At 38.8% G+C, this 19,263-nt stretch overlaps 1 protein-coding gene across 1 annotated transcript in view; it reads left to right on the top strand.

Moving 5' to 3' along the window:
• The window catches only part of TRPC4 (transient receptor potential cation channel subfamily C member 4), a 97,207-nt gene that overhangs the window by 19,844 nt on the left and 58,100 nt on the right, over positions 1–19,263 (top strand). The gene's annotated exons all lie outside the window — the stretch shown is intronic.

Here is a 19,263-nt window from a genome sequence, read left to right as displayed (position 1 = left end):
TGCTACAGGTACCTCTGTAGAGAGGTTTCTTCAAAAACACCCAGCTATTATAAATAGATACTGAAACATAAGATTAGTAGTAATGCATGACTTACCAAAATTTTGATATTCAGACTCTTTTTATAAAGGATCCAAAATGGAGATACCTGGGTTTCAGTTTCCATGACAGTGAAAAGTTCATGAGTTTGTTTCACTGATACAGATACTCAATGTCTATATTTCTTTTGAAAATCTCAAGTTCTTGTGTGTATGCAAAAGCAAAAGAATCAAGATGGTAAAAATTAGGAAGACAGTTCCCTTGATCCCTGATCACCATCATGTCAGAATGTGTTCTATCATCTCATTTGAAATTTCATCCAAAATTATCTGACATGTGGATCAGGCCAGCCTGATCTAGTGTGAGGTGTCCCTGCCCATGGCAAGGGGGTTGGAACTAGGTGATCCTAGTGGTCCCTTCCAACCCTGACTGCTTCTATGATTCTATGATTCTAAGTGTATAGGCAAGACAAATGCTGTTAATAATATGGTGAATGCCAAAATAAACTGTGTTATATTGAACTATTCTTTCTATCACTGCTAAATCTCTGTTCTGCAAAACATGATAGTAAATGCCCTAATATATTAAGTATGTTTAAAAGGTTTGCAGGAACAATAACAAAACATGTAATGATTCAGTTGTCCATTTGAAATACAATTTAGTAGTGCCAAGAAGTTATCATGAAGGTAGGGACCTGCTAAGGTACTGCAGGAAAAATATCTCAATTGGTCTCTAACTTCATAAGTTTTCTAATAAGCACTTTTTTTCTACAGAAAATATATTGCATAATTTCATATTTGGTACAATAATGTTTTAGGTAACATATTCACTGTCATCATGAATTGCTTACAGCAAATACTATTCTGGTCTTTTCTTAACAGCTACTGTTTTGTTTCCTGAAAAGCCAACCCAGTCCTACACACATCTAAGACATTCTAACTTGTACTCCTGTTTTCCAAAGGATTCATGAATTGAAAAGAAATTCAGACCTCTAATGTTTGTGGGTTGGTTTTGGGTTTGGGTTTGGTTTTTTTTTTTATTATTATTTTGTGCATGTGTTTTTTTGTTTGGTTGGTTTTGTTTGTTTGTTGTTTCATTTGGTTTGTGTTTTTTAACTTAAATACAAAGCTTGAGTTTTCTTGATTTGAGATAAAAACAGTGAGAGACATCTGTGGGGTGAAATGTTTTGATTAGTTGCATCTAATTTCCATGCCTAAATAAACTGCAGTAGTACAGCTGATTACACTTCACTGATTCTTCATAATAGCAAACATTAAAGCAGTATTCATTCAGAATAACAATTCCAGATCAGTGGATCTTTTCTTTTCTATAAATATTTCCTATTATCCCTACCACTTGTGTCTCCCTGAAATAAAATCAAGTTTTGTTAGGTACTTTTGATGTGGTTTTAAATTATTGCCTACTAAATGCTGGAGTGAATAGTAGCCACTGTTTCATCAATTGTTTTATTTCTGACTATTACAACAGAATTCTGGTAGGTACAGTTCTGAGGTCAAGAACCTTACCTTAGTCCTAACAAATGCATGGATTCTGTCTGTCCTGGTGCATATAGGTCATGATGAAAAGAGATCATGTGGGTCTTTCTGTTTCTTGTGTTAAGGATGTTACTGGAGCCACTGAAATCTCTGGAGATGCTTTTGGTCTGAGTGCTGAAGCCCAGTCCAGAGCACCAGGCACAAGCATATTGACCAACTCTGCTTAAACAACACCAGCCCCTTGATTGCCTTCTCCTCTCCATTTTGCCATGCTTGTTCCTCCCAGAGTCTTCCCTACCCTTTACCCTTACATTGACGATCCCATAATAAATTTTACATGATTCCACAACACCCCTTTTATATCCCATAACTTTGAGTTTCCCATAAGTCCCACGAACTCATTCAAATGTCACATAATACTTGTGATAATGAAGTTTTTCCCTCCTTATGATCAATTACAAAGTTGAGGTGACCCTCCTTGAGGCACTCATGGCTGTTTTTTAGTGGCCCATTTGCCAGAGGCTAAAGAGTCATGGTCTTCATCATTGTCTCTATTATACTCTGGTTCTCTGTGAAACTTATCAATTTATCACTTTCTTGCTGTTTTTGCTGTTTCTGTTATACTAATTAACCCTTAACTAGATAGTTAAATGAACACATTTCATACACCCTTACATTACAACTATCCATGATAAGCTTGAGAGCAAGGAGCAGAGGCAACTTATAAATCTTTAAAATGGGAGGAAAAAAAGGGTCAGTTGGGTTTTAAGTAACCCATTAATAATGTTGAAAATACTGGTTTGAAGCTATACTTTTGCTTTTTCTTCCCTGTGTGTCTCAGCCACCAACAGTTGGTTCTCCATCAAAGACCTTTTTGTTATGACAGGAGCAAACGTATTTATGGGGTTTTGATACTATCAGTTCTAGTTATAGTCTTTCCTTCTCTTAACTTTCCTTATATGTCATGAAATAATAACAAAAACCCCAACCCAAGCCTCTCCAACAAGACAGCAAAACAAATACAGTGAATTGTTTCCCATTCTTGTCTTACCACCCATCCTTAACATCTCAACCTTTATTGAGGACATTATAATGCTGTGTTGTGGCTAAGGTTAGGGCAATCAGGTCTGGTTGTTCAGAACATTCAGTCTAAGTCCAGAAATTGCAGCTAAAAGTAACAGGACAATTAAGAATGAGGACAAATAAAAAAGGAACACTTGTTCTTTTATTTTGTTTTTACAATTAATTTCTCAGGTGTTAATGATTACTTTTTTTTTTTCTTTCAAGCAGGAAATAACAAAGAAATAATTAGCAGTAATTCCTCTTGTCATTAATAATCAAGTAGATATGAAACACGTTGGAACTAAACCTTGTAAAGGACTGGAGTAATCTTTTAATTGTATAGGTTGGTTTAATCTCAAAGTGCAAAAATGGGTAGGAACTGAGAGTACTTGAAGAACCAGACAAGTGGATGGTGAAGAAGTTCATTGTATAAAGAAGGAAAGTTGACAAGCAAGAGAAAAGATAATCATCAAGCTGGGAGCTGTTGAGGAGCTTCCAAAATGATGTGATATTTGATCAAATGTGGGTCTAGATCTACCTTGTAATGAACAGAGAAAGGCTCTCAAAAGTGTAATGATAAAGCAGTACTCAGTGTGGTGGTCTGCAAGCCCCTGGTGCCATCTCTGTATTATCATCTATGGAACTGAAGAAAGCACATTCATTCTCAGAGCTGTTTGCATTGTTCATGGTCACCAGATTGCCCTGACGTAGACCTCCACAGAACCAACAAGTTAATGCCAGTTGGATTTGCAAGGTGCTTATTTTCTACATTTCCATTTCTTTCACACTTGCCAAAATACTGTGATCCTCACTCATGTACTGCCAAAAGGCATCTCAGTGGTATCAATTCTCAGTGCATGGAGTCATGCCAGAGGGAACCTTCTATGTATTATCAAGATCATACAATCATCTATCTTCTTTCATTAATGATCAGTGACATTGGAAAAGATGTATAGTTTAAAGTTTATACTCCAAAATAATGTCTAGCAAGACTGTGGATAATATCTGTTCTCAGCTGGGTGGCAGAACCACATAGTTTCTGCCAGTACATATATTTTGTGTGCTTATCCACGTTGTTTTTTGGCATAGCACGTTGGGCAGAACACCCAAGGTACCCTTTTTTTCCTGTTCATTTTGCACCACTGCAGCTGTTTGATTATAAGCAAAGACATGCTGGCAATGCTTATGGTGCCTGTTTCTGACACCTACTGTTGCCTGGACTACAACTAGCAGCGGACAGGAGATTCCCTGAAGTCATGCAGCCACTCTGCATTGGGCATAAATATTTTGTTGTCTAATTATCTACTGTATAATATAATCTGAACTAAGGGAGAGTTTGGGTTTATGGAGGCTGTCACAATTTCATTGTGCTAGATTCTAAGCACACAATGAGCAATCAGAAATAGTTTCCTGTTTTCCTGAACCACATAAAAATGTCATCTCATTCAACTACAGCTTCATTCAAGGATGTAGAAGGGAAGTCTCCAATTCTCTGTATGATTCACAAGCAAAAGCTATTCTACCTGTGATAATAATGTGGCATTCTAAGTTCAAGTAAATTGCAAATCCCTGGTGCAACAATGCAATTAAGTATCAGAGAATAGTAGCAGTCTATAGTAATTAGCAGACAGTCATCTTTGACACTGTCTCATATACACTGGGAGCTTTTAATAAAGAAATCACAGTAAAACTCCAGTGTCTTTCACTCTTCAGTTAGCTTTGGTTTAGTTTTGGTTCCTTTTGGTATTATGCATATATCTGCACATACATGAAAAAATGCTTACTAAAATTGATTTCTAATTTTCCCATATATGTGAAATAAAGGAGTGGGATTAATAGACTGAAAAAAAAATATCCTCTGGTTTCACAGTAAGTATAATTAGTGAATTTCTCATCTTGCTTCATGCTAACTGGCCCATGACATGTAAGCTATAGCTGTATAGCCTCAAACATAGTAGCAGAATGAGGTCATAGCTGGATGTAAAGTAGGTTGACTTTAGCACATTTCAGTTTGACACTCTGGAAACATTTTAGTAAGCTTTTATTCTGCCTTTAAAAATTAAAGTAAACGTAAAAGTTCATCCATCATCCATGTATGGTTATTTATCATGTTGAGGTGCAGATAAAGAAGCAAGATCTAAATTTGCTAAAAGTTACATTCAAGAAGGACATTTTTCTTGATCCTGAATTAACATTTTCTAAGGTTTGATTTAAACCTTCAGAACCATTTCAAAATTTTTATTTCCTTTTTTCAGTACATTTCTATAGAGCTGAATAATGTTTACCAAACATTTGGCTGTTTAACTACTAAAACTTTCCCAATACCTCTAGTTGGTCTTCTAGTAGTTCCCACTTCCAAGGGACAGGCCCTGGTTTTCTGGGTCATTAGCATCTACCTGTAAGAGCCTGAACTGGCAAAGCAGCAGAGTCAAAGATGGGGAGTGTGTTTTAACAATGTTGACACAGTTGAAGACATTTAGATTTAACAGGAGTACAGGCTTTTTAATAAGAATTTTGGGGGAATAACTCAGGGAAATCAGCTTCAGACTATCTTGCTCTCTTGCTTACAAGTGGACAAGTGAGGTAGGACTCATCCACATAAGAAACACACATCATGGATGAACTGTTTTTAACCTAAACCTATATGTTCCCATAAAACACACAGCAATGATTAATGATATAAGCAATAACATATAGTATTATAGTATTAGTTGGTTGATTAAATCTTAAATGCAATGACATCATATTCACATTTCATAGACCAGTTCTTGTTTTCTAGGAAAATGGTGCTGCAGGATTAAAAAAAAAGTTGTTTATTACTGAAAATAAAAGCCATCTGCTTGCTCCTGCTCAAAAGAAGACTTTTCAAAATGCAATCATTAGCTTTCTGTGCAAAATACAACCCAGTGAAATGGAAATGTTTCACAATAATGTCATAAATTCAGTAAAATTTTCAGTGAAAACATGTCAAATCACTTTAAATCTGTCATTCCCTATTGATGTCTAAACATTTCATTTCAGGAAAGCAAAACATTTTGTTTGACTGCAGTTTCTTCTTTCTTCACTTGGACTTTAACATTTTTAACAATGCAATGCTCATACCTAATGTAAGCCATAACATATTATTATACAAAGCAGCATAAACATGATAGAAAGTAAATTTTGTTCCCTATGAAAACTTAATAGCTCAAAAACACCCAGATAAAATAATTTTAGATTACTGAAATAAAATTTCCATGCTCTTAGTAATGTTATTTTGATGTTTAAAGTGACATTTTTATTGAGAAGGTTGGCTTTTTAATCAGACATGGAATATGAAATCTGTCTGTAAATGCTGGAAATTTCTGTAGAGCTCCTTTGCCAGTAGTGTAATGAAAGAGACTAAGTCAAGCTTTGTGACTCTCAGCAAAAATTTTCCTTTTGAATCACAGATTGATTTTGACCAATCATTATAATGAATCCCTCATTAAAAGTCTTTTGGATGCAAAAAACAGAATTATTGAGTCTGCAAGCAGGAACGACTTTGGGAACACAACATCTAAGAATCACCCTGTGTTCAAAAAAAAAAGAGAACACACCTGAAAATAAACACAAACACAACAACCACTTTGTATGTGAATATTTGTCAAAAGACTGGAAAGGTGCAGTCAGAAGTCTCCATGCAGAAAATAACAAAACCCCACAAAAAAAACGGACTCTGGTAATATTTGGACATTTTTAACACCAAAGGAAGATGTGTTTAGTCTATGACTCACATAACTGAGAGGAGTGATGTATGCATGCTTTGGTCCATGTCTCCAAAAGACTCATTTCTGCAGACTCTGAGCCATAGTATTCAAAAAGTTTGATAAACATTTTTCTAGGCAAGAGCAGGTACTCTAAAACAGGTCATATGTTTGCTTTGTAAATCATGTAAAAGTCTCTGTGTTTATAGATAAAGACTCCACAGATTGTGAAATAACATAAATTATGTAAGTACCTTATGTGCTACACATTAAAGTCTTACTCTAATTGCTTATCTATTACCTTAGAACTGAATGAAAAGTAGGTGTCCCCGTGGAAGCTGCACATATTGCTGCTAGAAAAAAAAATGTTCTTTAATCATAGGGTGGGAGCACATCTGCTTAACACAGCATTTAATTGTGCCTACATTTTAAATAGATTGTGAAGCAATCCTACTAAGTATGTGAGAAAATTCCTTATTCAGTCAAAAGACAGAGACATGCACAGAGGGAGATCCTATCTGCTCAAAATAAGACATCTAAGTTAACTCTGGAGACATCTCTCTCTGCTCCCTTGGCTGGGTAAGGGAACAGGGCACTTCAGTTAAAAGAATTATTTCACTAGACTTTGAAAATGTAGATACAGGTTAGCCTGCTTATTGCAGCAGCTGCAGTTTCTACCCTCTGGTAACAGAGATTCAGATTCTGAATGCTCAGAGCCAACATAAGGGGAAATGAATCTCAGCCCTAACTTTTTAATGTTTCAGAAGGCATCAGTAACTTTTGAATGCTGTATGGCTCACATAAGTTGCAACTTATTCGTGTGTCTTTTTGTTTTGCACACTTGCCTAGAAGTAATTAACTCAAAGAGGAGACTTGCCGTTATAGAAGTACAGAGGAAATCTCTCGCTTCGGTTCCTTTTCTGCATCCTCCTTAAGAACTGTTGCTGGGATGTCTGCCTTAAGCAACCAGTAGTGCATATCCATTGCCAGCTGTTCACAGCACTTCTCTTATGATGTTAATGGAGGCAACAGAAATTGGCTTTTCATTTGAAGGAGTCACTACTCACGCTCCTATAAGCTTTACAAACCTGGGATGGATTTAGCATTATGAGCTACATTTTTCTTTTCTGCTCACAGTAACAAAACATTTGCTTAACAAACAAGTTTTTAGAGAAAAAGAAATCTTGAACAAGATGAATAGATAAGGTAGTGCACAGGATTTAATTTTGATTGGGTATCCATAACTGTAGGATACAGTTTCCTCTTTCCTCTCTCCACACACTTGCTGAGGATCTGGCTGGTCTTGCTCCCCCTGCTTCAAGAGCACCTAACCCAGAGCTCAGATTAGGTAGCTTTGCTGGGTGATGAGCCCCAGACTGAGCTGTGGTAGGATTTGCATCTACTTGTTGCCTCCATAACTTTCCTAATAATTTCACTCACATTTATATAGTGCTAAATTTACAGGACCCAGAACAACTTAAGAGCAGTGTGAACGCATGCTGAACCACAATAAAGAGAGGAGAGAACTGAAAGCATGTGTTTCTTTCAATGATGTTTTTATTAAATTTGGTCTCACAGTAATGGAAGCAGACCATTCAGGGGGTTGTATGTGCTGCACATTGTGCTTTGCAGGCACACTGAGGAACGGATCTGCTTACCTGATATATAACTGCTCTCAGTTTTCTTGCTGCTTAGGGAAATGCTTAGCAATCCCCAGACAAAGAATTGAGATCGCAGACTCTTCCACTACACATCACACCCCATGCACTCTGTGTTAACAGCTGTTTCAGGGTTTCAGCAGATCAAAATTCTCCTTTCTACAGTAATTTGCATTTCCTGTGTCATGCATCTCAGTCTTGTGTGGATGTCTTGAATATACTTCTAGATGTCAAACGGTAAGAGAGGTGTAGGAATTAAATCTGCTTTAAGGTCTGTCTGTTGTTTAAAGGTGAGTTAGGTGGGTAAGCTCCTGTTGCATTCAAATTTACAGTCAATGGATCCTAGAACATGATCCGGATAAACAGTCATTAGCAATCAAGCTGTGTGGTGAGGCAGACATGGTAGAGGGAAGGGATGCCATCCAGAGGGACCTTGACGGGCTGGAGAGGTGGGCCCATGACAACCTCATGAGGTTCAATGAGACCAAGTGCAAGGTTCTGCATCTGGGTGGGGGCAATCCCAAGCACTTATATAGGCTGGGCAGTGACTGGCTTGAGGGCAGCCCTGAAGAAAAGAACGTGGGGGTGGATGGCAAGCTCAACATGAGCCACCAGTGTGCGTCTGCAGCCCAGAAAGCAAATCACAGCCTGGGCTGCATCAAGAGAAGCATAGCCAGCAGGTCGAAGGAGGGGATTCTCCCCCTCTACTCTGCTCTGGTAAGACCCCACCTGGAGTACTGCATCCAGTTCTGGAGCCCCTATTACAGGAAAGATCTGGACGTGCTGGAGCATGTCCAGAGAAGGGCCATGAGAATGATCAGAGGGCTGGAGCACCTCTCCTGTGAGGACAGACTGAGAGAATTGGGGCTGTTCAGTCTGGAGAAGAGAAGGCTCTGAGAAGACCTTCTTGTGGCCTTCCAGTATCTGAAGGGGGCCTACAAGAAAGCTGGGGAGGGACTTCTTAGGGTGTCAGGTAGAGAAAGGACTAGGAGGAATAGAGCAGAAATAGAAATGGGTAGATCCAGATTGGATGTTAGGAAGAAGTTTTTCACCATGAGGGTGGTGAGACACTGGAACAGATTATCCAAGGAGGTAGTAGAAGCCCCATCCCTGGAGGTTTTTAAGGCCAGGCTGGATGTGGCCCTGAGCAACCTGATGTAGTGTGAGGTGTCCCTGCCCATGGCAGAGGGGTTGGAACTAGATGATCCTTGAGGTCCCTTCCAACCCTCACAATTCTATGATTCTAACCTAAGTTGACTTCCTAAGCACAGCTGTTTGGTGTTGTTTGAGACAACCAAAGCTATCTGGTATGAATAAACACAGACAGTAAAAATGGCACAATACCTACAGGAGATGTGTGCCTTTCTAGACCAGGAACCACAAGCTACAATACTTCAGCATATCTGAAACAGTACAATATGTTTGTGTGTATGTAACTGAATTGTATATGCGGATGTAAGGTAAATTTCTTCTAAGGATCCATGGACTGGATTAAGTAAATAGTCACTGATGATGGGAACTTAGTTAAGTAAGGCCCACTACTTACATGCCTAAAATTGAAGTGTTTCAATCTCAAATTAGATCCCTAGTCTGTGGTGGTCATTCATGGAGAGGAGTAGATATTTCCAGAATATGATTTTGTTCTTCTAATCTGAAATGTCATTATTTAACCTTGGCAGCTGCCTTTGGCTGGTGACGAGAGATCCTGATGACTGTTTTAGACCTCATTGTCTATAGCTAAAGTTATAATGGGATTTATTTCCACTTGGGTGTCGATTTTTGCCATATACAAAGTTGCTCAGTGATGTTGTCGTCTACTAATGGTAACACAGGAAAGAAAACGTCTCCTGGCATCACCATTTTATAGTGTCACTTTCTACTCAATACAGCAGTATCGAGGAGAACAGCAACTGGCAGTGTTTCTTAGAACTGTCACACAGCTGTGTGATTTCATAAGGATTGTTTCTTTTCTTTACTGTACAGTGACTGATCACTATTCTTGACCAGTTCATACAACTGTGTCCCCCCATTCTGGAGGGGTGGGTTGCTTTGTCCTCTGCATTTTCAGCTGAACACCTTGACTGTGCTAAGGTTTGATACCAGGGTAATGTAGTCATTTAAATTAGAGGTTATTCTAAAAAGTTATTTAAATTAGAGGTTATTCTAAAAAGTTAACTTTAAGGGCTTCATTGGAAGCCCTGTTATGGTTCACAAAAATACATGACTCAGTTACACAACATTTGACATTAAGTCAAGCTGGAAATTTAACAGAAGGTAAAAAGGTTTGAGGCATTGATAATAATATTAGTTCAAGGCTTAGACTGTTCTGCCTTCTTAATAGCATGCAGATAGAAATTAGAAATAGCTATTCCTATAGTGTGCTTCTGCTATGAGTGCCTGACTCATTCTACATAACCTCAGGTGTTTAACTAAGGGAGACACATGACAACTAAAGATTGTACAGGCTAAGAAGAAGGTAGAATCCTTTCAGAAGAGTAGTCTATAGTTTCTGGAAATCAAGTAACAGTGGCCAAATGCTAATTTTTAAAAGATTTTGTATTCCATTCTGAGAACTGGAAAAGCTCCTTAAGCTGCCACAGAAGAACCTGTTTACAGGAATTTCTTCTAATGCATTGTGTGATCTGAGGGCCTGCGTTATCAAGTGAGTTCTGAGAGAAACCCTTAGCCCTTAACACCTGTTATTATTATTGTAGCAGTACTCCAGGGATATTTCACTTCACAGATAGTTCAATGAATTTGAAATAACCAAGCACTGTGAATTTTCAAATGATTAGGAAAGGAAAAAGGTAGATCAGTATAAAATTATTTATTGTATCAGAAGATAAAATATGAAAATGATCAGCTAACAGAACTTTTTTCCCTAGAAATGAAAAACAAATATTTAGTATCAGAAATAAAAGTGGTAAAAACAACAATAACAACAATTTAATAATGGACTATTCAACAATTGTATATTATTCTTCCTCTACCAGCTTTTCAATAAATATGATGATACCACCTCAGAACACTTAGATGAAAATTATTATCCTATAATTTTCAAAAATAATAACAACATTCCCTTCTTTCTTGCTTTCCTTCATTCACAAACACAGTTAATGTAAATTGACCATAGTTGTAAAGCTGCCAACATAAATATTCTGCCAATACAAGCATAAATATTATTCTCACAGCCTTGAATCCTTTGGCTGCTATGCTCCCTCTGTTTCTGAGGAAAACCTGGGTTTTGTAACAGGTCCAGCAGTACAGTACTTCAGAAAAAGAAAAACATTTCTGCAAGGCAGTAGTAAGATATACCTGCCATCAAGTCTTCTTTTCAAACAGGAGGAGAGTTTTTGCCTCAGTGAGCTGTCAACATCAGAGAATTAAGGGATTTGTGTGTCAGATCCCTTGCTGGGATTTCTATAGTTCCCCACAAAACCCGCCCTGTTGTTGGATTATCTCTGAAGTTCTGAAATGAAGCACTAAAGGAGCTCACAGTTAAAACAGTGTACTGCTGCTGTTTCCCTATACAATTACAAAGTAATTCAGTTGGCATTATAGCTTAGTTCCCAAGTATGGATTTCTGCCTCTCACTGGGTCATTTGGATACTGAAGCAATAGCAATTTTGTTGTGTTGATGGGGGTTGAAGTCGGGAGCACAAAAACCTCTGTTGGGGTTGGGGCTAACTGACACAGAGTAGGCAGCAGTAAGTAAAGGAGAGGAACAGGGATCTCACCATTATCACCTCAGCAAGGGAGTGTTTTGAGAGGGGTGTTTGGTAAAGAAGAGGTCTAGATTCCCTGATTACAGTATTTGATAGCATGAGAACTTTACAGCTGCAAGCTGGATGTCATGGAGAAAAATAGATACTGAGCATGACTCCAGCTCAGGAGGCCAAACCCAGCCTGTCTATGGGTCAAGGCAGAAATCTTCTAGCTGGTATTTTTTTTCATTAAAGCCTGCATCTTATGTTTGAATGTAGGGGACAGGAAAGATACACATGCAATCTAATTTTAAGTTGCACCTCACATAGGAACTTAAATGTTTTTGTAGGTTTGACTGAGATTGTTTTTTTCCTCTGTATTCACTTGATCAGGATATATGTGCTTAACACTACAGAAGAATGCAAAGGAAGCAGAAGGAAATGTTCCTTCGAGCATCAGTGAGCTATTTTCCACCTGGATTAGAGAGCAGCTCTTTCTTAAAAATGTACCCTTTCTGACTTGCCAGAGCAGAAGCTAGGGCATGCATGTCATGCTGGCAGTGACAACAGCCTATGGACTGTATTTCTCTGACAGTGAACAAATTGTATGTGATCTGTTGAGGAAGAATGTAGCCTCAAATCCCCAGGAACTGAAAGACTGCCTTTGCTTGTATCATTCCACAAGTGCTTTTCCACCTCTAGCTTTTTGCAAATGGTCATTTTCTTCTACATTTTAAAATAAAATATATTCCCTTACCTGGAACTATAAGCCAATATGTTCTACTCCATCTCCATGAGCAATAAAATTGGGCAAACAAAAACATCTCCCAAGTTATACAGTTTCTAGGAGCATGCAATGAATTTTAGAAATGCCAGTCTAACATTTTGTATGACATAAATCAGGAAAATATTGTGCAGGAAACTAGTCTTGAGACACTGTTTGTACTGCTAAATGAAAGCAAACCATAGCCTGACCCAAAGACTAAGTGATGCTAAGGGATGTGTTTGCAAACACAAGTTGTAGATTTTCCTTGCATAGAGCTAATTGCAGAGGTCAAAACTGGAACCAGACAAGAGCAAATATGTAATGGGAATAATTGGTGTCTAGTGCTCAAACTCAGTTACTCTTTGGTTTCTTCGATGTAGATGTAGCCTGAACATCTCTCAAAGTGACACATATGTAAAACTCAAGTAAACCATTTTTTTTAATTCGTTCTTTCATCACTCATTCTCCATCATGGAAGATGCCAGGACATCTCTATGTATTGGAACAGTGAGAGTAGCTCCAGATTTTCATTTGAGATACTGAACTCAAATGTTTTGCTACAAATGTCAGAGCTTCATAAGGGAAAAGAAGTAGCCAAGGACTGTCATTTCTTTAGGCTGGCAGATGACGGGTGTGCAGAATTTCATTAACAGATGTTGTTGTAGACATCTTCCCATTATGGGAAAGCACACTATTTGTTAGGTCTGTTCACAATAGAGGGTCATTTTGTTCACCCACAAGCTATTCTTAACTGTGAAGGAGTTTTTGGAGAGAAAGGATTTTGAACAAGAAATTATACTCCCTGCAGTTCTTTCCAAGATTTGTATTCTGCGTTAAATCTGTAGAAGCTGTACATGGTGCTTGAACTAGCCGTTCAAGATCAGTGCCTCCAAACTCATTTAAGGAAAAACTGGGAAGATTAATTGTATAGCTCATGAAAAAATTGATAAACATCTTGTGTGAAGGCCAGAAGGAAGATTCCTGAAGGCCACACTTGACTGATACATTTGATGCATCCACTACAGACTTACATATATTTCTTCTGCAAATGGTCTCAGAATAGTACTCACTGAGCTTCACTGCCAAAGACTTGTCATTTCAACTTAGTCTTTATGCAAGAACTGCATGATTAATCTGATTTCTCAGCTTTTAACATTCTCAGATAAACACACAGCCAAGTTAAACAAGAGGAATTTAAAGATGAAAGCATTAAAGTATTTGAAGAAAAAGAAAAGCAGATCGAGTGGCTATATGCATCCTGTTCCTTAGAATTAATGAAACTACAAAGCCAGACCTCCCTACAGCATGTTGATAAAGAACATTCAAGAGAAAAAAACATGCAGTTTATTACTTCATTTAGTTTTAATTCCTTTGTAATCAGTCTGTGTTTTTATTTTTCTCTCATCCCTCCAATTCTATATTCAGTCAGCTTTCAAGTGAGCATTATGCTTTCCAAAAAAAAAAAATGGATTCACACTGATTTTTTTTGGAAATTCAACATCTTCAGCTCCAGTAAAGCTTCACATAATAAACAGCCATTCTAAAGAAAGTGGAAATCATGGAGTTCAAAATGACTGTGCTGGTTTTCTTATCAGTTGGCTAGAGCAGCATAAGCTCAGAGTCAAGAACAGTTATATCCATTTTTCACATCAGGATGCAGAATGGCATCTTGTAAAGCTAAACAAACAGTGAAACTTCAATTTGCCTGGTGCTAATGGAAGATGATTACCATTGTTTTTACAAATAAAGTTAAATAATGTGACAAAACATCAATGCTCCAAGAAAGTTTTTCTTCCCAGAAACAGACGAAGAGCCTGGAAATGGAGAAAAGAAGGGGAAAAATGTTTGTAGTCAGGTTTCTTTCAAATAGCTCAATACCCTGCATAAATCTGAAAGGACGTCTGAAAAGGGGAAATGGAGCTAAGAATGTCTCTCTACCTTGTTTTGGCTTCTGGAAAAAGCTGCACACAAGGAACAGAATGGTCTCCAGTGATGCCAGTAGAAATTCTCAGATGAGGAAGCAATGCCCAGAGGAAGAAGCTGTCTTTTCTAGTCACTTTCCTACCCTTCTCTCACTCAAAGCTTTTCCCTGCTTACTTTTCTCCAATTAAACTCTCATTGTGTGCTGTGCTTCAGTTGCTTTCAACATATTTGCAGCTCCCTCATTAATTTTGACAGGTTGGTTTGCAACTTTTCCTTCTGGAGGGATGGCAGCTACAAAAGTGGACAAAGTGGGACAATGAGCTGACTTTGAGGGAACTCACTGGATCTGTCATATAATGAGACTGCAATTTAAATCCTTGTCCCTTCTGGCTGACCAGGGAATACTTAGAAGCCTTACTAACACAGGACACAAAGCCAATCTGGATGCAGCAACATGCTGCTGGCAATGTTAGTCCAGAGCTGTGTTTTTTGGTTTGGTTTGGTTTGGGTTTTTTTTTCCCTTCTCTTTTACAACCTCTAGGGCTGACATCAGACTATACAGTAATTGTTTCCAAATAAGTTTGTGTTGATAACATGATTTATATGAACTATATACTGTGAACAGCACATGTGATTTCTACCTGTGTTAATACAGAATCATAGAATCATGGAATCATAGAATGGTCCAGGCTGGAATGGATCTCCAAAGGTCTGACCTCCCCACAGTCAGCAGGGACATCCTTAACTAGACCAGGTTGCCCAGGGCCTTGTTGAGCCTCACCTTGAATATCCCCAGGGAAGGGGCCTCAACCACTTCCCTGGGCAAGCACAGAATTGTTTTGGTGGGAGGAGACCTTTAAGATCATCAAGTCGAACTGGTGACCCAGCACTAAACCATCTCCCTGAGGACTGCATCTACACATCTTTTATATACACTTGTAGGGATGGTGACTCAACCACTTCCCTGAGAAATCTGCTTCAAGTGATTTATCACCTTCCTGTGAAGATTTTTTTTCTTAATATCCAGCCTCAACCTCCCCTGGTGCAACTTGAGGCCATTTTGTCTTGTTCTACCATTGTTACTTGGGAAAAGAGATTGATGCCCAGCTCACTACAACCTCCTTTTAGGTATTTGTAAGGAGCAATTGTCTCCCCTGAGCCTCCTATTATGAGGCTAAATAATCCCAGTTCTCCAGACCCTTCACCAGCTTTTTTGATCTTCAGACATGCTCCAGAAACTCAAATGTCCTTGTAGTGAGGTGCCCAAAACTGAACATAGTATTTGAGGTGTGGTCTCACCAGTGTCAAGTACAGAAGGATGATATTAAGTTACTTGAAATATATATCGATTTTGGTTTTCTAAAATGAATTTAGACTTTTGAGAGTATAAACAAAATGTTTTTGTATTGTCAATTTATTCAGTGTTAAAATGAATACTGGGAGAATGATCAGCTATTAGTTCTATTCTCTTACCAGTTAATTTACTTTTTTAGAAAATAATGACAACAAACTTGATGTCAGAGGTATCTAGAAATCACCTAACAAACATTTTTATTATTATACATTTTTTCCCCTCAAATGTTTGATACAGTTGAAATGGTTTCTTGTATTGTTTAGCAATAATATAGTTCAATGGTATGACAAAGACAGGTTCAGCCTCTTTTCAAAGGGATTAACCAATGGTGAAAAAAATCTAAGTAATACCTTGTACTCCTAGAAAAATATTTCATTCCTTAATAATTAAATTCAAACCTACAAATACAATTACTATGACTCTTAGAAAGTGTTAATGCAGTAAGTTTGTAGGGTCATAAAAAATACTTTTGTTATCTCTCAAGATCATCTGGTCCGACCTCCTGGTCAAAACTGGGCTAATGTGGAATATAAATCAGTTTGCTAAAGACTTGCTCAGCCAAGTTTTGAATCTTTACAAAGATGGAGGTTCTGCATCTTCCCTGAACAGCTTGTGCCAGTGCTTAACTATTGTTTTAGGGAATAGTATTTTCCTTAAGTCAAAGTAGATTTTCACAGAATGGCAGAATGGTCTGGGTTGGAAGGGACCTCCAACGGTCATCTAATGCAACCCCCTCTGCAGTAAACAGGGGCATCCTCAACTAGATCAGGTTGCCCAGAGCCTTGCTGAGCCTCACTTTGACTACAACCACCTCCCTGGGCAACCCGTTCCAGTGTTCCACTACCCTCATGCTAAAGAACTTGTTCCTAACATAGGATCTTGTGTCGGTGTGAGCTGAAATTCCCCCCCCACCGACAATAACCAGGCTAGCCCAGTCTGGAAGCAAATGAAAAGCTGTATTTACAAGCAGAGTCTAAAATCTACAATGAAATGCAATGAATATATACAAATATACAAAATTCACAACATTCACAAATATATACAATCAGCAGAAAAAGCACAATCGATCTCCCTTTGCTTCCCCCCAAGGGGACCCTCCCAAAGGGGCCTCTCTCTCCCAGGAGCTTCCCCCCCAGACCCCCCTGGACAGAGAAGCAGAGTTAGTTAAGCAGAAAGTTGTTAACTTAGCTGCCAAGGTCAGTGTGTTATCTTCAGCCAGAAGAGAAGAAGAAACAGCAGCCAGACAGCCCAGCAACTGCCCCCACTGCCGAACGCAGAATGTGCAGAGTGCCTACTTTGTTTTGGGTAATAGTTCTTAAACATTTCTATCTATCCAATGGAAGTGTTTAGAACAATCGTTATTTTGCTTTCTTACACCCAATAGTGACTTATTTACATTCTTTCACTTTCTCTGTTCTGAACTTTGCAAGGAAAAATTAAAAAGACAGTTTCAAACCATCACAGATCTAGATTTGCTCTTCTCTAGTTTGAAGCTATTGCCCTTCATCCTATCACTACAGGCCTTTGTAAACAGTCTATCTCCATCCTTCTTGTAGACTCCCTTCAGGTACTGCAAGGCCACTATTAGGTCTCCCTGAAGCCTTCTCTTGCATCCCTTGGTGCAGCTTATGATCATCCTTGGCCTTTTTATTGTGCTCTACTTCTATCCATAACCTCTCATTTGTATAAGACAGCAAGTGAGTTCCCACTATGAGTACACCCTGCTCCCTTCTTCTGTCCCTGACCATCTTGGAGGCCAGCCCCACAACCACTTGGAGATGCCATGTTGGACTCATTTCAATCTGTTCATGTCCCTGTTGCAGTGAAGGACCCAAAACAAGACACAACATTCCACACGTAGTCTCACAAGTGCAAAAGAGAGGAATTATAATTGTCCTTGGCATGCTGGCAGTACTTCAGTTGCTACTGCAGCTCAAGTTGTGCTTTTGTACTGCATACACCCAGTTACATTCAGCTTCTTGTTTACCAGTGTCTCCAGCCTTTTCTGCAAAGCTACTCCTTAGATGGTGAATTCCAGCCTGTATTGTTGTACAGAGTTATTCTGTCCCAAGTGTAGTACTTTGCATGTAAATATCAGTCTTGACTATTTTTCATTTGCTGTGCATGGAAATACACCAGCTATGTGTGCAAAAAACAGGGATCCTGTGTAACAGAAGCAAGGTCATATTGTATTACCTCTGCAGATACTTATGGGGTTCATTAATTGTTTTTCCATAGAGAAGTATTTTGGACTGAGGTGAACTTAACGCTTGCCCAAAATGGGGATCAGAAATATTATACCGGTATCCCAGTTCTGAAGTTTGAAACTCATCCCAAAGACCCCCAAAAATGATTGACTTCTCTTTACCACTGGGAAATCTAACAAGGATATTCATATGTAGCTGGTCCCTAAGAACTGCATTTAAGTTTCTGTTGCTGTTGCCTTTTCAAAGCAATTAATCAGAATCACTGCAATTCCAGTTAAATTTTGACTTATTTAATAGATATATTTAATATTCTGTGCTGATTCATTTTATTGAGAAGGAATAATGAATCAAATGAAGAGAATCTGCTTGTGTGGATGTGGCAAAAAGGAAATTTAAAATGTTAGAAACTGCAGTGTCATTGTTTGTGTAATATTGTTCATTAATCCTTTCATCTGTTTTGTTTTGTTTTGTTTCGTTTTCTTCCTCCTCATAGAATCATAGAATTATTAGAGTTGGAAGGGACCTCAAGGATCATCTAGTTCCAACCCCCCTGCCATGGGCAGGGACACTTTCCACTAGATCAGGTTGCTCAGAGCCACATCCACCCTGGACTTAAACACCTCCAGGGGTGGGGCTTCTACCACCTCCCTGGGAGACCTGTTCCAGTGTCTCACCACCATCATGGTTGAAAAACTTCCTAACATCCAATCTGAATCTACCCATTTCTAATTTTTTCCATTCCCCCTAGTCCTGTCAATACCTGACACCCTAAGAAGTCCCTCCCCAGCTTTCTTGTAGGCCCCCTTCAGATACTGGAAGGTCACAATAAAGTCTCCTTGGAGCCTTCTCTTCTCCAGACTGAACAGCCCCAACTCTTTCAGTCTGTCCTCACAGGAGAGGTGCTCCAGACCTCTGATCATTCTTGTGGCTCTTCTCTGGACATGCTCCAGCATGTCCAGATCCTTCCTGTAACAGGGGCTCCAGAACTGGATGCAGTACTCCAGGTGGGGTCTCACCAGAGCAGAGTAGAAGGCGAGAATCCCCTCCTTCGACCTGCTGGCTATGCTCCTCTTGATGAAGCCCAGGCTGTGATTTGCTTTCTGGGCTTAAAGTGCACACTGGTTGGCTCATGTTGAGCTTCTCATCCACCAGCACTATGTTTTAAGTTAAATAGGATAATTAGAATTTAAAACCTACCTTGTATTTGGTGCTTGATGAGAGCAGTTTACACTCTGGATATTATGATGAAGGTATCTATGCAGTGAATTTGTTTTGCACTAAGGACCTGACCTGAAGCAGGTTGCTGTGATGATACACAAGCTGGCGTGCTC

The sequence above is a fragment of the Indicator indicator genome, chromosome 1 (genome assembly GCF_027791375.1).
Source record: "Indicator indicator isolate 239-I01 chromosome 1, UM_Iind_1.1, whole genome shotgun sequence".
Classification (NCBI taxonomy): domain Eukaryota; kingdom Metazoa; phylum Chordata; class Aves; order Piciformes; family Indicatoridae; genus Indicator; species Indicator indicator.
This window is presented reverse-complemented; position numbering and strand designations above follow the sequence as displayed.